Below are 21,199 nucleotides of genomic sequence, written 5' to 3' on the forward strand. Positions count from 1 at the left end.
TTTTGGGGTTTTTTTTTTTTTTTTGAGATTAAGGAAATGGGTTGCATTGCAGATTTGTAGAATTTGAGGCTACAACTAGGCGTGGCAGGGACAAGTGGGTGTTGGTTATCTTAGAGCTGAAGGTTGAAGGTCGACATTTGAGTATCATCAATGCGGGGTGACTGGTTGAAACTATAGAAAAAGATTGATCTTTGTTGACAAGGAATATAGAGGGAGAAGGAATTGAGAACAACACTTTAATAAATAGTTTCATAGAGAGGATGGAAAAGAAAATAAAACCAGGAGAGAACACAAGGAAAGATTAGTAAAAAATAGAGCATTGGTTCTCAATCAGATAGACAGTAGACATTGTAGAAGGTCAGCAGTTCAGGACACTAGAGTTTACCAAAGCACAGGTATAACAAGGTACCATAGATTCATTCATCCAAGTAAAGTAAGGGAGTAAGATAAAAAAAAAAGCAGTTCTGGGTTCTGAGATTGAATCTGGGCAGCAGTACTCTCTGGGGTATGCCTTGCTAGCTGCCAAGGAAGAGTCCCTGCATTATTGGTCTCTCTGGCTGCCATTTGAGAGTTGCACTCAAACCCTAAGCAAAATCCGTGCCTTTGCTTGCTCCCTGTGGTATTCTCAGATCCTAGCAAAGCATTACTGGTTGATAGTAGGGATGATAAATAAAATCACACACGTGAATTGAAGCAACGCTGTACTGTCTGCCAGCCACACCCTGCCTGGCCAGCAGCTGCTTGAAATAGCTGAAGAACTAAGGAATCTGGGAAGATGAATGCTTTCACACTTGAGAATAAAAAATTCTCACACATTGAAATCAACCAGGGTATTTGTTAAAATTCTCATTTCTAGACCTCAGCTCTAGAGATTCTGAGTCAAGGGTCTGCATTGGGCCAGGTATCTGCATTCCTACAAAGCATATGGATGTTTCTGTTATCTCTAACCATACTTATTTTTATTTTATTTTTATTGACTGATTTTAGAGAAGTGGAGAGGAAGGGGGAAGGAGAGGGAGAGAGGGAGAAAGAGCAAAGGATCTATTTGTTGTTCCACTTAGTTGTGTACCCATTGGTCACTTTCCATATGTGCCCTGACTGGGGATGGAACCTGCAACCTTGCTGTTATAGGACAATGCTCTAACTGACTGAGCTAATTGGCCAGTGCCTTGAACATATTTTTAAAGAATATTGCCCTAGATAGTAGATACTGAGGAAATCTTGCTTATGACTTGTTTCAACTGATTGAAATATATCTGAGTAGATATACTCCTTTTTTTTTACTTATAAACATTCCTTTAATTATTAATGCTTTACTATTGCATCATTTGCTTCCAAATGAATTATTGGCATACATATATTAATTGCAACTTAATGATATTAAGTGATATTAAATACAGTATTGTTTTCTGTCCTAGAAAAAGACCAAATTAATCAAGTTTTGAGAAGGTTGAGGGCATCATAAATCATAACCTAAACACTCTCCTAGTTGCACTGTGATAGATTACTGAGGGGAGTATTTTCAGGAGGCAAGGGCTCTCCACAGAGAATATACTGATTCAAATTCCAATCTAAAAATAGGTAAGACTCCAGCCAGCTGCAACTGACGTGACATGGAGTAGGGGGATGGAGTACTTTTAGAAATAATTAGATCCCAACATATTCACAGTGTTATAAATAATAAGCAAAACCTTGAGTTGGCTAACGAAACTGAATTGGTACTAACTTGAGAGCACAGGTGTTTCACGTTTGATATTCCTTGCCTTGCCCATGACGAGGGCAGACATGTTCAATACAACTTAATGAATCTTCTGGGAAGGTCCCAAATAGATTCCCTCACAGGAACACAGTGCAGGAAGTGTCAAACATGGACTAACTGTAGTGTGATGCACATTTAAGAAAGAAGATACACTCTTGAGTGTTATTGACTATAGAGGCAGAGTGATTCACTATTATGCACAAAATATCTGATTGATCTGTTAAGAACCTTTCCTTAGTGTCCTCCAAAGCACCAAATAAAATTGCCACCTAATCTTATTTGTGTTGTTTCTTGTATTTCCATTTTTTAATACTACTTATTTTACAAAAATTTGAATAATGTGTATTATGTACCAGGTATTATTCTAAGTACTTTGCAAATATTAACCACTTTATTCTTCATACCATTTTATGAAGCAAAAAATGGCACAGTAGCTCACCCAAGGTCACATAGCAAGAAATAATAGTAATAGATCCGGAATCACACTTCTTGATCAGCTTTCATACCATCAGTTCATTGTGCTGCCTTTTCCTACATTCTGCTTCCAAAGTCCCCAGAAAACAGGGATTCAGAGTTTGCATGCTTATGTCCTCATACACAGAAGGTAGACAATTAAATATTGTAAGATATCTAAAATACAATAGATTTGTTAAGATATCTGCAAGTTGAACTGAATTGCATGATAAAATGACATTGGTCGTGGTAGGGGGTCAGTAGTTTAGATCTGTCACACTAAAGAATAGAATACTGTATATATGCTGAGTTCTCACCACTAGGACTGTTCCTCGACCAGTTAAAGACAAAGTGGTAAGACAAAACACTAGAATAAAACTAAAGACTTAGCTGTTTTCCAACTCTGATATCTCTGGTTACACATGTCTAATCTTGGGTGGTCTCTCTACTGAAGAATTAAATGGAAAAACAATGTTCATAGTAGCTTTTGTATGTTGTTATCCCAGAACACTATGTTCCAAAAAAGTAACTCACACCTTATATAGAGAAGTAACCCACACCTTATGTATGTATTAAAAAAAATTAAGCCCTGGCCGATTGGCTCAGAGGTAGAGCGTCGGCCTGGCGTGCAGAAGTCCCAGGTTCGATTCCCGGCCAGGGCACACAGGAGAAGCGCCCATCTGCTTCTCCATCCCTCTCCCTCTCCTTCCTCTTTGTCTCTCTCTTCCCCTCCCGCAGCCGAGGCTCCCTTGGAGCAAAGATGGCCCGGGCGCTGGGGATGGCTCCTTGGCCTCTGCCCCAGGCACTAGAGTGGCTCTGGTAGCAACAGAGCGACGCCCTGGAGGGGCAGAGCATCGCCCCCTGGTGGGCGTGCCAGGTGGATCCCGGTTGGGTGCATGCGGGAGTCTGTCTGACTCTCCCGTTTCCGGCTTCAGAAAAAACAAACAAACAAACAAAAAAATTAAAGAAGAATCAGTAACTTTAGGAAGAAGGTGCATAGTGATTCAGAACCAAATCACTTGAGCTGCTTGAAGATCCTCTTAGGTGACACTAAGGCACTTCATAGTCATGAACTCTACACTTTGAAATAAATCGTTGTGCAGCTACACTGAAAAATAGATGAAAGTTTCAGACTTCTATAGTTTCTAACCTCCTTACTTTTACTCACACCACAGTTCTGTTCCTTAACCATGATAGTTTTCTGAATTAGATGAGGATGGGAGTTATCCTCTCAGAGCTTAGCAACAACCACTGATGAATTGAAAACCATACAAAAGCTGGGGTTTTATAGCCATAACATATCTTTTTTATATGAATGATTAAAAACATTGTAAGACAACTAAGTATTATGAGTTTTCCACCAGAGGTATTTATATTGTCAATGTATGCTTAGCAATGAACAGTTCCCAAAGCTACAATGAAACCACCTTGGACATGACCTCCATCCAAATTTTGTCACTAAAGATGTCACCGCATTATGCAGAGTGCTAACAGATCTTGTAAATGTAGAGAAATTAGGGGCAATAAAGTTGATTTTCTACTACCTTCTCAATAGAATTTCCAATGAAAGGATGGGTTAGTGGAATTAATCAGAAAGCGTGAAGTAACAAAGGCTGATAGCCAAATCAAAATTTCTCTTGTGACATGCATTTATTCTCATAAAATAAGGTTCAAATTTTGTGAATTGCAAATACATTTACATATTCATTTTTACTCACCAAATCAAGGCTAGAAATACAGCTGATTGAAGTACCATGAGTTTGTGGGTATATTTTTATACCATCAGTGTGCAATTGTAAAGGGGTTTCATTTCTCAGTGGGGATCATTTCAGTGTTAAATAAAAACTCAAAAGCTTTTGAAATAAAAAATGCTACATGCACACTATTATTATATGTTTCTCAGTATTATGAAGTAAGATGTGTTAGAAGAAAAGCCTCTTAAGGTCAATGTGCAGTGAATATATCTCTTGATTTTATAAAATTTTTAATTCTCGTGTAGATTTTCCCTGAGGAAGGATTACATTGTTAACTATGTTTTACAGGCACTATATTTCTTTGAGGTTAAGTTTTTAAATGTCAGTTTTGCAAAAACATCATCTTAAACAAGTCAAAAGAGCAGTTCACCTCAGTGGAGGAGCATCATGAAGGAGCACAGAGAATTAACTAGATGGGAAGTCATCAGTAATTCAGTTGATTGCATGCAGAGCTGGCTCTCCTGTGGCCAAAATTGATGCCACTTCTCAGACAAATCCTCTCATGAGTAAATGCTTGCAGAGTTCTGTAGCAAATTGCTGTACAATTCTTTGCACGTAAAGGGAAGTTAAGCTGGAAGTAAACCACACAAGGGAAGTTTGTAACTTGAAGTAATTTCTAGGCTGGATTTTTCCCATCCTCTGTGTCTCCAGGATTCTCAGGGTGACTGAGAATGCTCAGAGAAGCATGCAGTGACCAAGCCCAGCACAAAAGCCTGCATATTGTGTTTCAGGGGTTCGGATCTATTTCACTTTAGTTATCTGGAATCCCAGTTCATATATTATGTACATTTTTCAAACAAAATGAAGTTTATTCTTCTCTGAAATTTTTTGACATTAAAATATTCGATATATAAAATGAACCTTATATTACCTTGGAAAAAAATAGTTCTTTTAACTCATCCATACTAGTGATTATCAGAGAGAAGCAATTATATAATGAATTTTTCAAATTCAAGCTGTGTCTTTGCCTCTCCTAATACTTCACTTCAGAATCTGAATTCTCTGTCCTTGAGGCTTCATATGTTAATTTTGAAAGTTAATGGAAATACTTTGTTGTAAAAAAAATTTATGTTTAGGTTTATAGAGATGAACCACGAAATTATATGTATAGTTACACATAGTTAACCACATATAGTATGCATTGTTGAAATGCTATAATTATGACAAAAATGATAATTGTGATAAATGTACTTTTTGAAACATTAAAAATATTTTGAGGTAAGCCTCAATTTCTGGATAATAGCTAGAATTTTGGGAGAGATAAAATGATACCTAAATATTAAGAGAAACAGAATTATTCTTTTAAGGTTAGTATAAAACAAGAACAAATGTAAACAAGTCACAAGACAAAAGGCTTGGTCAAAGTATAAATAATACTGTGCCAATTAAGTGGTAAGTAAGCTGTCTTGTGGAATAAAATGACAATGAGAGAATACAGGGATGATTAATTTATTTTTAGATATTAAATATGTTTTTGTGTATCAGGGCAGGTGTGAGCTGTAGGTATGATACAAGGACAAGCACCTGTGTCTTCCCTAATTCAACTCCCAGTTAGGAGGGTCATTTTGTGGTCTTAAGTGCACCAAATGAGTCTTCCGGAATGTACTTTGAATGGTCAGGACCACCTATGTGTGGGCTGGACTATATAGATGGAGCAAAGGAAACATGAGCTGTGGATATTGTTTCTCAGAAGCTTACTGTTCAATTTATAGAAAAGACAGTCACACACAAAGCAAAGATCAGTGCATATATAAGTAATCATATGATAAAAACAAAGATTGCATTAAGAGATCAGAAAAGAGGGGAAGTGATATTAGTTGTGATGGAACAAGGTTCTTTAAGGTCAAACTGATTCTAGGTTACAAGTTGCTTTCTTTTTGACCTCTTAAGTGACTCAGAGTGGACATTGTTTTGTTATCATATTTTTTGTATTATCCATTGCCTGGAGGTTATCCTCCAAGTATTGTTATTTAATAAATAATACAAACAATAATATCTGTTACAGGCATACCTAGGAGGTACTGTGGGTTTGGATCTAGATCACCACAGTAAAGCAAACCATTATCTTTTTACTTGCAGGAAGTCTTGCCTTTGATTTGATAAAAACAAAAACAAAAATAAAAACAAAACAAAAATGCGACATCTGTGACATGTAATAAGGTGAATCGCAATAAAATGAGATATGCCTGTATTATTATTACTATTTTAATGGTGTGGGATTTGGCACAGAATAACTTTTGTTCAGGACTGACTTGCCCTAAATTTAGCATATAAATGCTAGGCTACCTGTTCAACATACCATACTTTGATATTTGAATTACTGCTATATTAAACCATTTCAAACTCTTTCTTAACTGCATATTTTGAATGGTGTTGCAATAGACTTTTATTTTTAAAAAAGAGATTATACATTATAATCACTAAAATCTTTTTTTTGTAAATTTGAATCAAGATGGAAAAAATATACATGATGCAAATTGTGTCATCATTGTAAATGACATAATTTCTTGCTATATATAAGCTAAAATTCCTACTGACTATCTCATTTATGTGATGACTTCCCTCGTGGAGTGAAATGCATGCACAAATTCCTTATTTCAGATGCAATCAGCTGTAGTAACTAAAAAAAAGTCCTATTTATTTAGGGTCACTTTTGCCTGTTGCAAAGCTCTGAAAGCTATATTTTGAGGGCTTGAATGCTATCTCTCGAATTAAGATGCTGCCACTAGGGAATGTCATTTATACACAATGTTTTACATTGAAAGAAGGATATTTCTCTAAGGAAATAAATCCAGTTTCTTGCCAAACTATAAATCTATTTAAACATTTTTTTTTGAAGCTCCTCTTTATTTCTTGATTTCCTTTCCACTAAAATATATTTAGATATTTTAGATTTTCTAATTTATGTAAATTGCAAATTGATTTTACTGACTTATTTAGTGATCAAATGTTAAAGCAAAATTACTATGAATCTCTATCTCTAGTGCTAAGACAATTTAGGCATACTTTTTCACGATCCACACAAGTTCTAATCTTTCTAAGGTTTAGCAATATAAGTAAAATCTTTAACACATTTGGTTATAATAGATGATACAACTTTTGTTAAAAGCTTTTAAGTGCACAGCTCTTAAAGAGATTTTTATCAGGCCCTGGCCGGTTGGCTCAGCGGTAGAGCGTCGGCCTGTCGTGCGGGGGACCCGGGTTCGATTCCCGGCCAGGGCACATAGGAGAAGCGCCCATTTGCTTCTCCACCCCTCCCCCTCTCCTTCCTCTCTGTGTCTCTCTTCCCCTCCCGCAGCCAAGGCTCCATTGGAGCAAAGATGGCCTGGGCACTGGGGATGGCTCCTTGGCCTCTGCCCCAGGCGCTAGAGTGACTCTGGTCGCCGCGGCAGAGCGACGCCCTGGAGGGGCAGAGCATCGCCCCCTGGTGGGCAGAGCATCGCCCCTGGTGGGCGTGCCGGTGGATCCCCGTCGGGCGCATGCGGGAGTCTGTCTGACTGTCTCTCCCCATTTCCAGCTTCAGAAAAATACAAAAAAAAAAAAAAGGAGATTTTATCATGGATTTGAATTTTAGTAACAGCATTTACCAATACTAATAATTTGTAATAAAAATATAATTATAAATAATAAAATAATAATTTTATATAGTACAGAATACTATATTCATTGCATGAGATGAAAAAGAAAGAGTATGGGAGAATACAAACTATTTCTTCCTTTATTTTGTAACTTTGACCAATTCTAATAAAGTTTAGAAAAATGAAAAATAAAAAAATTGGGAATTATATCTCAAACACTAGTTTTCCTAACATGAAATATATAGTTTAGCTAAACATAATTGTATTTCCATTGAAACCTACATGGGACCTTGGCTGGTTGGCTTAGTGACAGAGCATTGGCTTGACTTGTGAAAGTCCCATATTAAATTTCTAGTCAGGGCACACAGGAGAAGTGACCATCTGCTTTTCCATTCCTACGCCAACCTTTCTCTCTCTCTCTTTCTTTTCCACTCCCATAGCCATGGCTCGATTGCTTAGAGCAAGTTGGCTCCAGGGTGCTAAGAATGGCTCCATGGCCTCACCTCAGGCACTAAAATAGCTTAGTTGCCAAGTATGGAGCAATGGCTCCAGATGGGCAGAACATTTTTTGGTAGGTGGCTTTCCAGGTGGATCACAGTTAAGGCACATGCAGAAGTATGTCTCTTTGACTCCCAGTCTCCCATTTAATAAAAAAAAAAGAAAGAAAGAAAGGTAAGGAAAAGAAAAGAAAAGAAAAAAGAAAGGTAGAGAAAAAGAAAGAAAGAAACTTATATGGAAGAAAAAGGTAATATAGTAGAAAAATTTGAGTGATAAATAAAGTCTTTGTTATTATTACATTTTGTTGTTATTTTTAATCCACTCAATAGAGTTTAAATATTCATTGGAAACATGTTTTACATAGTAAATGTTATCCTGGGAGATAAATTTTGAAACTTCAATCAATTCTTTAGGCTACTCTTCTAAGTTGGAATTCCATTCATGTAAGAAGCAGATGTCCAAACATGTAAAAAATATAATTTAGAACACTAATTTTAAAATGGGATACTTACAAGGAAAAATTTTATGAATAACAATGTTCTAACATGATAAAAAAGCACAAATATTGTAAGTAAATATACAATATTGTATCTGAAATGCGATTGCCTTTTGGGTAATGTTGTAAAAGGATCTGTATCTTGGATATTATTAGGTCTATCTAGTCTATCCAGTTATTCGAACTCTTTCCTCTTCCTCACTGCATGAATCACAAATGTATGTATTCACTGATTAGTGTCAAGTTTAATGTGGTAGTATCACTTCTGTAAAAAATACTTAATACTCTATAGTCCAAGAATCGTTCTATTATATGGAGTTACCATATATTATATTTAAATGTATTATTTAAATATGGAGATTACTGTTGCATTAAACAAAAAGATGGCTTGTATTAAAATGTACACAACTTTATCTTTGTAATATTAGATCTAGCATAAAACTGCGAGGATAGTATTTATTTAATAGATATTTAGTGAATGGAATTAAATTCATTCTCTTTAAAATTTGAGGACTTCAACCTATAGTTAAATTAATTTATCTCTTCTAGCTTATATTTTTCTTAAAATATTAGACTTAATGTAATTTAACATTTTTTCAAACATAGCCCATATGCTTGCTTCAAAAAATTTTCATACTTCTTACTTTTTATGAAGAGTGGCATTTTGTACTACTGTTATGAAAACTTGAATTACAGAATGTTGGGTTGTAGATGAGGGAAGAATGCTTAGAAAGATTTGTGGAGATTAAGTGAATATAAGAGTACTTAACTCTGTTGGAGGAAGCTTCTTTCTTGAGTGATAAGAATTACCATAAACAGAAGAATTGGAAGAGGGAGATATTCAAATAGGTATGATGTCGAAACAAGATGATTTTTCTGAGGAAGATTCACTGCAGTAAATAATACAAGATTTGGATTGAAGATGACATTGGAAATGTTAATTGAAGTAAGTTATGGTTGACATCCTTTCCTATGTAAGAACTATTATTTACAGCTCTTTTCAATAATATTTTTGGTGAAGATAGCATGAACCTTGTTGTTCAAGTTCCTCTTCTTTTATAAGCTTGACTATATCTCTTTTATTTTTCACATCCTTCTGATTTCTTTGGTGTATAAATACCTCTTGGTGCATTTATACCTCTTGGTGTGGAAATACTAGCAATAAAATGTTTGTGATTTTTTGAATTGTAAACATAAGGTAGCCAGTCACAAAACATTTTAGTTAGAAACAAACTTGTCTATTTTATCTGTAACTTTACTTTTTGTTCAAAAGCACATTTCAACATATTAAGGGGAAATTTACAGGTAAGATTCTCCTATAATTAATTGTCAGAGAATAAGATTCCTTGCTTCCTTTTTATAGTTGTTAGTTGTTAATGCAACTTCCTTCTTTTATTTATTTATTTATTTATTCATTTATTCATTTTTAGAGAGGAGAGAGAGACAAAGAAAGAGAAGGGGGGAAGAGCTGGAAGCATCACCTCCCATATGTGTCTTGACCAGGCAAGCCCAGGGTTTTGAACGGCGACCTCAGCACTTCCAGGTTGACACTTCATCCACTGCACCACCACAGGTCAGGCTGCAACTTCCTTCTTTATAGGTGAACAGATGATAGGAAGACAAGTTGGGTATGGAGAAAAAAAATACTGGAGGTTAAGAAATAAGTTTAAGAACAGTTTTCTCCCAATCAGGTCTGGGGCAAAATAATAACTACCATTTGCAATAATGACAAAATTATTTAAATGCAAATATTACAATAGAAAAATATGCAAATAAATGGGGAATTAGTTTACTGTCTCACTGACTTTAAAACATATTTTAGTTGAAACAGTTTGTCTTTCTTAATGCCGAATTGTGGTACTACATATTTTATGCTTAAGTCATACTGTCACTTTGCATTTGCTACCTTATTCATTTTACTTATAGCCTTAGTGTATCCATTTATTCCCAGTGGACCAAACCAGACCTTAAACTTGTGGTACCCCTAACTCAGATACTTATAATATTCATAATAAAAGAGTTGAATTGAAATGGTTATTCAAACATCAAAAATGAGTTACATATTTTTAAAACACACTAATCATGTTAAATATATATATATATATATATATATATATGGTATATTTCTAATAAGTCACTTAGATAAAATTAAGTTGGATACTTTTGGCCCTCACACTCTTTTTTCAAAAACAGTTATCCCTTCTTCTTTTTGGTTTTTACCATTTGGCCCAGTGACCATATATCTGGGCATATATTTTAAATCTTTAAGAGTTGTAAAAAGCTATATGTATTTATTGTATTTAAATATTTATTTTAATGTTAGCTTAGTGAAAAAGGAGAGTCTTTTGAAATACCCAATGATACAGTATGATAAATTAAAGTAGCACACAATCCCAACATAAGTTATACTCCCAAATTTAACAATTATATAGATTATATGACAACATAGAAATCAATTCAAACTGGGTAAATTTTTCATAAAGATTCTGATGGCAAATATATATATTCTGTTCTAGAAAGATAGAAGAATGGTTTAAAATTGATAAATACATATGCTCATACTGAACAATAAAGATAAAAAAAGAAAAAAATGATATTACAACAGCTGTGTTTAAAATGGTAGGATTAAAGATTATTCTATTTTGCAACATTTCTATGATGTTGTTGAAATAGCTATGTTAAAAGTAGATAAAATTACTGCCATTTTATAGCTATTTATTATTCTTTGAGCATTTTTTATAGTTGATTATAATGGACTTAAGAGTTTAGTAAATGAAATTGTTTCCTGGGAAAATCTCCAAAAAAAAAATTATTGAATGAGTTAAAAAATATGACACATTGACTTTCCATCAAGATATTTTTGATATGGTAGCAGTGGTAACATTTCAAAATCATTTTGTTGTTGTTGAATACAATATGTGCCTTGAGGTTAGTATGAAGTGTTACAACTTAAAGACAAGAGACCACTTACATTTGTGATTATTAAGATTGATTAATGGGTGACACACAAAATGAAAATGCTAAGAAATAGGAACTATTTTAAAATAAACAAATGTTAATCAAGGACTAAGAAAACAATGCTTTCCCATTTTCTTTAGAAAGACATACCAAATTAATGCTATTTTTGAGGTGTGTTAATAGCACTATCTTTCCCTTTCAAAATGTGAAAATTTAAATGTTAAATTATATGATCAATTATTATTCTGTTTAGGGGATTAAAGACCATGTATTGATGTCACAAAGAATGTTTAAATTTCATCTGTGGAATGAAGCAGAAAGAGATTTTGAAAGCAACTTCAAAATTAAAAGAAATACAAACTTGGCAGATTGCTGATGTTCTTAGGTTTGTTTCAGATCTGACTCTTGTTTATCTGATTTCTTACAACTTTCTAATGGGGTTCACATTATGAGAATGCTGCTTTTATATCACTGAGCTGTCTTTGAAGCTGTAATGTTTTGCTTTAATCTTGAAATCACTTTTCACAGTGTTTTCATGATTACTAATGGTTAAAGCCACAAAGTCAGAACATGACTTTACTCAATCTCTTTTGTAGGCTTAATGGGAATGTCATAGTTAAACTCCTAAGTTCCTCTTTGATAATATACCCAAAGCTGTCTTTTCAAGCTCATTCTTCTATCTCACTGAAAACAGAAAAAAAAAAGAGTTACATAATTTGTGGGAAAAAACTATCCAAAAAAAAAAAAAAAACTATCCAAACATATTTTGCGTTTTCTCAGATGGAGCTTATATTATCATTAAAACATGAGCATGCCCAGAGGGTGGTCATATGCTTTGGTTATTTTAAATATACAGAGACTAAACTATATTTATTATGGTTTTAGTTGTTGGTTCTAGAGAGAGATTGCAGAAAAATCCAGAATGATTTCAAACAAGAAGGGTGGGCATTTAAATCTAAGGTTCAAAGATCCTAGAAGATTTTTCATAAAATAACATCTCTTAGATTGAAGTTTTTAGATGGTTTGACAAAATAGGCCATTTCATGTGTCCTGCTTTTGTTAAGGCAATTTTAAGAGCTTTTCTTGTATCAAAATGATAGGTCATCATCATTATCAAATGGAACATAAGTTTCCATATAACTCATGAAACTGTGCTATGATCTGAGAAGTCGATTAAATGGACATAGTCACTGGTCTAATAGTACTTTTGTTCCATGAGGCAATTATTGGCAACTAGTGAGACAAGTGATAACATTCCACTAAGGGAAGAACAAGAATGCAAGCAAACACCCCCTTAACTGTGTTCACTATGTTTCTGGAAATGCCAAAGAAGTTTATTGGAGTAAAAATTGTTTCAATAGCTGAATGGTCACTTAATTGAGAAAGCCGCATGGGAGAGATAAAATTTAAAGAAAAAGGCATTCTACGCACATCAAGCACCATGTATATGGATTAAACATTAAGTTAACAGCACACAAAGAAGGGAACAATTGTGAAAATCACTGATACAGGGTGTCTTTCAATAAGTAAGGCTACTGAGGCACCCAGTATAGTTCATGGTTTTTAAACAGAAATATGAGTTAAAGATAATGGGGCACAAAAGAACACATAGCAATTAGCTGCCTCTGCTTCTGCTTAAAGCCAATTATTATACTTGTGGCACTGATCTCATGCTCTGCTGCCTTCTATGGGGTTTGCCTTCTTGTTCTTGAGGTTCACTTCTGAGTCTTTCTGTTATTTTGTAAACATTCTTAAGATTATCCAATATTTCAACCAAATCGAACAAAACATTTTTTTTCATCCTGAATTCCACTTGTCACCATTCCTTTAATTCCATGAATTTTCATTGTCACTATTTGTGGGTGCTCTGCCCTAACCTTCCAGGCTGGACTAAGAGCCTTATTGATTGTTTATGTAGTATAAATTTAGTTTCTTATTATTAAACATGTGATAAGGTCCAGATATTGTTCAAACTCTTTTATAGTTCATTTATTTTTATAATAACACATTGAGGAAGATACTGTTAGCTCCATTTTAAAGATAAGAAAATTGAGCATGGTAAGGTTAAGTAACCTGCGTGGTAAGTAAAGGAGGAAACTAATCCCACCAAGTACTCTGGCTCCAGAGTTCCTGTTCTTGACAGCTATGCTACACTGTCTCAGAGAATTCTCTACCACATGCTTTAGAAACTGCCAGGCTGACAGGAATGTGGAACACTGCTCAAGAGCTTCTGTAGCTAGAGAATTAGGCCCAGACCAAACTCCTTTTCTGGTTACACTGGCTATTCAAAGATTTGTTCTTGAAGCAGTGAAAAGTATGGGTCGGCACTCATGACCCGATGGTCTGCGTTTAGAGACTAATCAACAAAATATTTGAAATGACACCCACTGGAATGTGACTCTGTGCAGAGTGTCAAGCCCTGTGAGGCACTGTATGTACATTAAGCGGTATCTCTCTGCAGGTACATTTCCTCCACTAAGGAAGCTCTCACAAGATTCAAGGAAAGACAGAAAACTTGAGTTCTGCAGCCCCTTTGGAACAACAAAATTCACTAGGTATTCATTCATTTATTTTTTCTTATATTCATCTATTGAATGCACAATTAAAAATCTAATAAGAACCAGTAACATATTAGATTCATTCAAATTTGTATTTCTATAGGAAAACAGCCTGATATTCTGACATCTAATTTAAAGGGATAAAATGACCAAATTAAATATTCTATCCCTCATCTCCCACCACACAGTTATACATTCCCAGCCGATAACAAGGAAAAGCAACCCAGGCAATGCTCCTATCTCCGGTTCCACTCAGGCGTTCAAAATAAATACATCCTACTCTGAAGTTCTTTTGGTTTGCTTTTCTTTTCCTTTTTAATTGCCAATTTTTCCTCCATGTCCCACACTTCAGGCAAGGTTTTGTGACATCTTTGCTTATTGAAATTGGATGTTGATTTCACCTCCTTAAGGATGACTTCCGTTATTTCCCAATTTGTTGCTGAAATATACTTAAATGATTACTAGTACCTCCTTATCTATTGTTCCTGCTATCTACCACCAAAACCTAAGGTCGTGTCAATGCCTTTGGATGTTTTCTATAGCTGCAACATTATCTCAGAGACCCTAATGAAGGTGATCAGGGGGAAAATGACTTTATTTTAATTGCCCAAGATCCTTGACCTGGGAACTCAGGTACATGACTGTTCATACATTGCCCTTTATCCCATTGAGACTACAACCTTTTATTAATTTCTTTCAGAAAATGCCAAAAATATAGGTTAATAATTGCATTATTAAACCAACATACTTCCATTTATTCATATATTTTTCTAAATCTGATAAAAAATGGCATATAACCCCAAAATCTCAAACTGACAGTAGATACTTAATAGATGCTAAAGTATTGTGATAAAAGAAATATTTCCAACTTATCTGTTGTTTTTCTCTCAACAGGCACAAAAAAGGCATACTTTATTGTTAACATTGTTGATCACTTTAAACTTTATGTATCCAGTCTTATAAAAGAAACAAAATTTTAACTATTTTTTAATAAATACAATTTGCTTAATGAGGATCAAAATGTGCAGCTCCCTTCGCTTAGCACAAGATAGTAGAGAGAATTTGAATCTTGGTGTCAAATTGGATTAAAATCTTTTCTTTTAGGGCACATACTATTGTTTTAAATAGAGAAGTTCCCCAACATCTCTGAGATTCTCTTTTGTTATCTGTAGAACAATGATAAGATTGTCTAAATTTTAAGGTTCAGGTTATCGTAAAATATGATATTTTTCTTTCTTTTTTTGGGGGTAAGATTTTATTTATTAATTTTAGAGAGAGAGGAAAGAAAGACAGTGGTGGAAAAGTGGGTATGTGCTTTGACCCAGCAAGCCCAGGGTTTCAAACTGTAGACCTCAGCATTCCAGGTTGATGCTTTATCCACTCTGCCACCACAGATCAGGTTAGATACTTTTTTAAAGTGACATAGGTATTTAATATATGACAATTATGATTCACAGTCACTGAAAAATTACATTATTTATAAAAAAAAACAACATTTTCAATAAGGCATAGATTTTTACTCAGAATGTTTTTTGCTTCTCTTTACACATAAAAAATGCAAAACCCTCTTTATAATAAATTCTTTATTTCAAATAAGTTCACTTTCTTTACTCATGAACAAACTTTGCTCTTACCTCTTTTCTTATTTACGATGTTCAATCTTTTTTTTTTTTTTTTACAGAGACAGAGAGAGAGTCAGAGAGAGGGATAGATAGGGACAGACAGGAACAGAGAGAGATGAGAAGCATCAATCATCAGTTTTTTGTTGTGACACCTTAGTTGTTCATTGATTGCTTTCTCATATGTGCCTTGACCGTGTGCCTCCAGTAGACTGAGTAACCCCTTACTTGAGCCAGTGACCTTGGGTCCAAGCTGGTGAGCTTTTGCTCAAACCAGAAGAGCCACGCTCAAGCTGACGACCTCAGGGTCTCGAACCTAGGTCCTCTGCATCCCAGTCCAACGCTCTATCCACTGTGCCACTGCCTGGTCAGGTGATGTTCAATCTTCTGAGAGTTCAACATATCCTGTATGCCTATCTAAATTCTATAATTTTTGAGGCTGAGCTCAAATTCCCCTGACCTGGGTAGGAGTTTTTCCAGATTTAGTGGACAAAGGTTCAACATGTGAGGAACTATATTTAAAGGTGAGGAGTCTGAAACTACATAAATGAGTAAATATGACAATTGAAATTAAGATTAGTGTTTTATCAAGAAAGGAATGTCAACAGAAGTCAAATAAGATGAGTAGTGGAAAGTGACTTTGGACTTTTAGGCACAGATATCTCTACCAGTGATCTAAAAATAAATCTTTTTCATTCAACGATGGGAATGAAAACTAGATTGAGGTGGGTAAAGGGGTGAGAAGGAAGAAAAGTAACAAGAGGCAAGTATAAACAATTCTTTCTTAAAAAAAAAAGTAGCCTGACCAGGTGGTGGCGCAGTGGATAGAGCATCAGACTGGAGTGCAGAAGACCCAGGTTCAAGACCCCGAGGTCACCAGCTTGAGCGCGGGCTCATCTGGCTTGAGCAAAAAAGCTCACCAGCTTGAGCCCAAGGTCGCTGGCTCAAGCAAGGGGTTACTCGGTCTGCTGAAGGCCCGCAGTCAAGGCACATATGAGAAAGCAATCAATGAACAACTAAGGTGTTGCAACGTGCGACAAAAGACTAATAATTGATGCTTCCCATCTCTCTGTTCCTGTCTATCTGTCCCTGTCTATCCCTCTCTCTGACTCTCTCTCTCTGTCTCTGTAAAGAAAAAAAAAAAGTACATGAAAAAAGGACCAGAATTGGAGTACTTAAAGAAATTCAAAACACCAGATCCAGGCTGGTGTGTGCATGTGTGTGTATTTACTAAAATAAAAATACCTTATTTTATTTTCAAATTAATTGCAACTCATCTTGCATAATAAGTATATTCTTCAAAAGTGAATGTAAATATAAATTTTATTGAAATGTTTTAGATATAACAGAAAAGTGACTGCAAATATGTTGATAAATTACTGATTGTGAGCAATTTCTCACTTACTTCGAAGACTGTTTGTGAACTGTATGTCTTCACTTGTCTGGCTTTCTTTAAGTCTGTTACACCCAGTTACATTCATGTGCACTAAGCATTTAGCCTCACTAAATACATATAACTTTCATTGCTATTTTTCAAATTCTACTATTACCTGAATTAGTTTTCTATTAAATTTTAACCCAATTTTATTATTGATTACTGACATGTTTCACATCTGAGATAAGAGTTAAAAAAATAATATTTTTAATTAAAAAAGAATGTATTTGATTGTTTGTTTGTTTGTTGTTGAGTTTTATGAGTTCTTTGTATATTTTGGATATTAGGCCCTTATCTGAGCTGGAAGAGGATATGAATAGACACTTCTCCCAGGAAGAAATACAAATGGCCAACAGATATATGAAAAGATGCTCATCTTCTTTAGCTATTAGAGAAATGCAAATCAAAATGGCAATGAGATACCACCTCACACCTGTTCGATTAGCTGTTATTAGCAAGACAGGTAATAGCAAATGTTGGAGAGGCTGTGGAGAAAAAGGAACCTTCATACACTGTTGGTGGGAATGTAAAGTAGTACAACCATTATGGAAGAAAGTATGGTGGTTCCTCAAAAAACTGAAAATAGAACTACCTTATGACCCAGCAATCCCTCTACTGGGTATATATCCCCAAAACTCAGAAACATTGATACGTAAAGACACATGCAGCCCCATGTTTATTGCAGCATTGTTCACAGTGGCCAGGACATGGAAACAACCAAAAAGCCCATCAATAGATGACTGGATAAAGAAGATGTGGCACATATACACTATGGAATACTACTCAGCCATAAGAAATGATGACATTGGAACATTTACAGCAAAATGGTGGGATCTTGATAACATGTTACGAAGCGAAATAAGTAAATCAGAAAAAACCAGGAACTATATTATTCCATACCTAGGTGGGATGTAATAGTGAAACTAAGAGACATTGATAAGAGTGTGGTGGTTACGGGGGGGAGGGGGGAATGGGAGAGGGAAAAGGGGTGGGGAGGGGCACAAAGAAAACAAGATAGAAGGTGACAGAGGACAATCTGACTTTGGGTGGTGGGTATGCAACATAATTGAACGACAAGATAACCTGGACTTGTTATCTTTGAACATATGTATCCTGATTTATTGATGTCACCCCATTAAAAAAATAAAATTATAAAAAAAAAAGAATGTATTCCTTGCTAAATCATATATTTTTTAACTTCTCTGGTAAAGGTAGCAATATAAAGGTATTAGCCAATATTAATATCTTTATATTTTATCTTTCTATGCACATTTTCTTAATGATTTTTAAAATAGAAACAAAAAGAATCCAATTTCTCCTAGAAACAGGCATGTAATCATGAACTACAACAGGGAAATATGCTCAACCTTTAATAGTAAAAAAGAATTTAATGGCTAAATAAATCAAAATCTGTAGAATTTTGAGAGCAGGCTTAAAAGAAAGTCACTAATTATTGGACTGTGGTAACATATTACCCATCCATAGAAATTGATACATGCGTACAAATTTATTGCTTATGAAAATCTGAAGTCCCCTAAAACTTCTACTTATCATCCCCTAGGGCAAAAAAATATATGTTTGCTTCTTTCTCTCTTATTGATTTTCTTTTTGAATATTTGAAGACAGAGTTTGTGTTTCTTCACCCCTAGTATTCTTTTTCCCAGGCCTCTTAGAGCATTTATTCTTCCCCATTTCTTGATCATTTGTCTCTGACATGTTCCCGTTTGCTTTTATTCTAACTAAAACATGATGCTTGGAACATAATACAGTGTTCTATTAATTAATTAATAATAATTTCTGTAAACATTCATTGAGCACTAGCTAGGTAGTATCCCAGTATTGTGCACAAAGAACAAAATAGAGAAAAAATCCCTGTCTTCATGAACTTACAGACCACAGCACTTTATTTTTAATTTTAATTTAGAAAAAGAGTTGTACATCTTCAGCTCCTTTACTCATCATTTTTCAAAGTAGTTCAGAAACCATGGATGTACGTTTCTTGATCTTCTTTTTAACGTATTTTTGCCCCCTTCCCCAGTTTCTCATTTCCCCAGTTTCTCCTTCATGCAGAAACAGTATGAAACAAGGAAAGATTATGAGAGAGGGCATATTAACTAGCTCTTGCTTCCACTTACATTACTTTTGTGGGAGTATAGCTTACAATTGCAGGTGGGCATTGGCTACACATGGGTTTGACAGTAAAGTGTTTCTACTTCCCCTGCCTCAAAAGCTTAGACAACAGGCCTGACCTGTGGTGGCGCAGTGGATAAAGCGTCGACCTGGAAATGCTGAGGTTGCCGGTTTGAAACCCTGGGCTTGCCTGGTCAAGGCACATATGGAAGTTGATGCTTCCAACTCCTCTCTCTCTGTCTCTCCTCTCTCTCTCTCTCTCTCTCTCTCTGTCTCTCCCTCTCCTCTCTAAAATGAATAAATAAATAAATTAATTAAAAAAAACTTAGACAACAGAAAAATAAGATTATGTTTTGAAAATCAAACTATATTACAAACATATTGTCTATGAAACCACAAATATTTAAAGTAATAACAAATGGGGCTTGGGATAGCAAATTTATTTTCTGGTTTAACATATTAACATTCTAAAGAAATACTATGTTAATGAGAAGGGACACATAAGGAGTATTGTTAGTCTTAAAAGGAAATCAAAGCAAACATCAGAGACACTTCCTCAAGCAATACTCTAGGCAGAGAGCATCTTCTAAGGTTGCTATGAATTCTTTGTACAGATATCTTTATAAGCATATAATTATCATGGAGATGAATACATCAGCTTTTAGAGTTGTAATAATTATACATTCAAAACTCATAGCTAATTTACTGTGTTGCTCTGGGTGTCTGCTAAGGTCAAATGTGTTATGTTATTTCTGATCGTTTTGCAGTAAGTACTTAGTTAGTTTTCTAGGCATTAGTCAGCATCTTGATTCCAATCTACTCTGAGAAACTACTCTCTGAAACTTCAAAGCCAAGGAGGAGCCAAATCAGGCCAGGAACCCTGTTAGGTCCCATCTTGGTGGCCAGTATTTCACAAGATAACAAGCCTCTACCTTACTCTGAGCCCAAAGCTCTTTACATTAAAAAAGATCAAGGTCCTCCATATATATCCAGACCTTCAAAAATGACCATCACCAGCCTCAAAATTTTTGTGCCCCAGCAGGAGAGAACAATGTACATTACAAAATAATACCCATAATAAGTCTAGTTATCATCTGTCACCATGCAAAGTTATTATAATAGGATTGACTATATTCCCTATGCTGTACATTTATCCCTATGAGTTATTTATTGTATAATTGGAAGCTCTTAATCTATTTTACTTTTTTTTTTTTTCTGCCTGTCTCCAAATACTCTCCAGTCTGGTAACCATCAGTTTTTTGTTTTTTTTTTATCTCAGCAATTCCACTTTTGGGTATTTATCCAAAGAAAACAAAAACACTAATTCAAAGGAATAGGCACACACCCCTATGTTTACTGTTGCATTAATTACCATAACCAAAATATGGAAGCAACCTAATTGTCCATAGGTAGATAAATGGATAAATAAGGTGTGGTTTACAATGCAATAACATATTACACAGCCATTTGTGACAGCATGAATGAACCTAGAGCAGGCGTGGCCAACAGTTTTTGCCCCCGGGCCAGATTAGAAAGAAAACTTTTTTCATGGGCCGGATGAAATATTAAAATTAAAAAGTGTTAAATACAAAAACAATTCGTTTAAGTAAACAAAATTTTATTATGTAATTTGTTTATGAATAAATGTGAGTAAAAAAAATTTTTATAAAAATATAATTACATACAGTATAGATATCCAAACTGTATTGCAATCAATTGAAACAATATTTAATTAATAGAATGAACTTGAAGGGATTATATCGCAAATAAAACAATTATTTTGTTTTACAAACAGCCTGGACACGTTTTCAGTTATCAACTGCAGCTATTGTCTATGCTACAATGCCACTTGATTCAGCACACTTGACCACAAAAATAACAAATTGTTTAACCTTGGTTGCAAACTCCAACTAAAAGAATGTGGGTATGACATCACTGTTAAACATCAAACAGTTCATAGC

At 34.8% G+C, this 21,199-nt stretch overlaps 1 non-coding gene and 1 pseudogene across 1 annotated transcript; both read left to right on the forward strand.

The window, feature by feature from the left end:
- Window positions 1–21,199, forward strand: part of LOC136309343 (apoptosis regulator BAX pseudogene) — a 109,078-nt pseudogene that overhangs the window by 67,388 nt on the left and 20,491 nt on the right.
- On the forward strand, window positions 7,113–7,188 carry TRNAD-GUC (transfer RNA aspartic acid (anticodon GUC)). Its single transcript has one exon. It is a non-coding gene; the product is annotated as a tRNA-Asp (tRNA).

The sequence above is a fragment of the Saccopteryx bilineata genome, chromosome 6, assembly GCF_036850765.1.
Source record: "Saccopteryx bilineata isolate mSacBil1 chromosome 6, mSacBil1_pri_phased_curated, whole genome shotgun sequence".
Lineage (NCBI taxonomy): Eukaryota > Metazoa > Chordata > Mammalia > Chiroptera > Emballonuridae > Saccopteryx > Saccopteryx bilineata.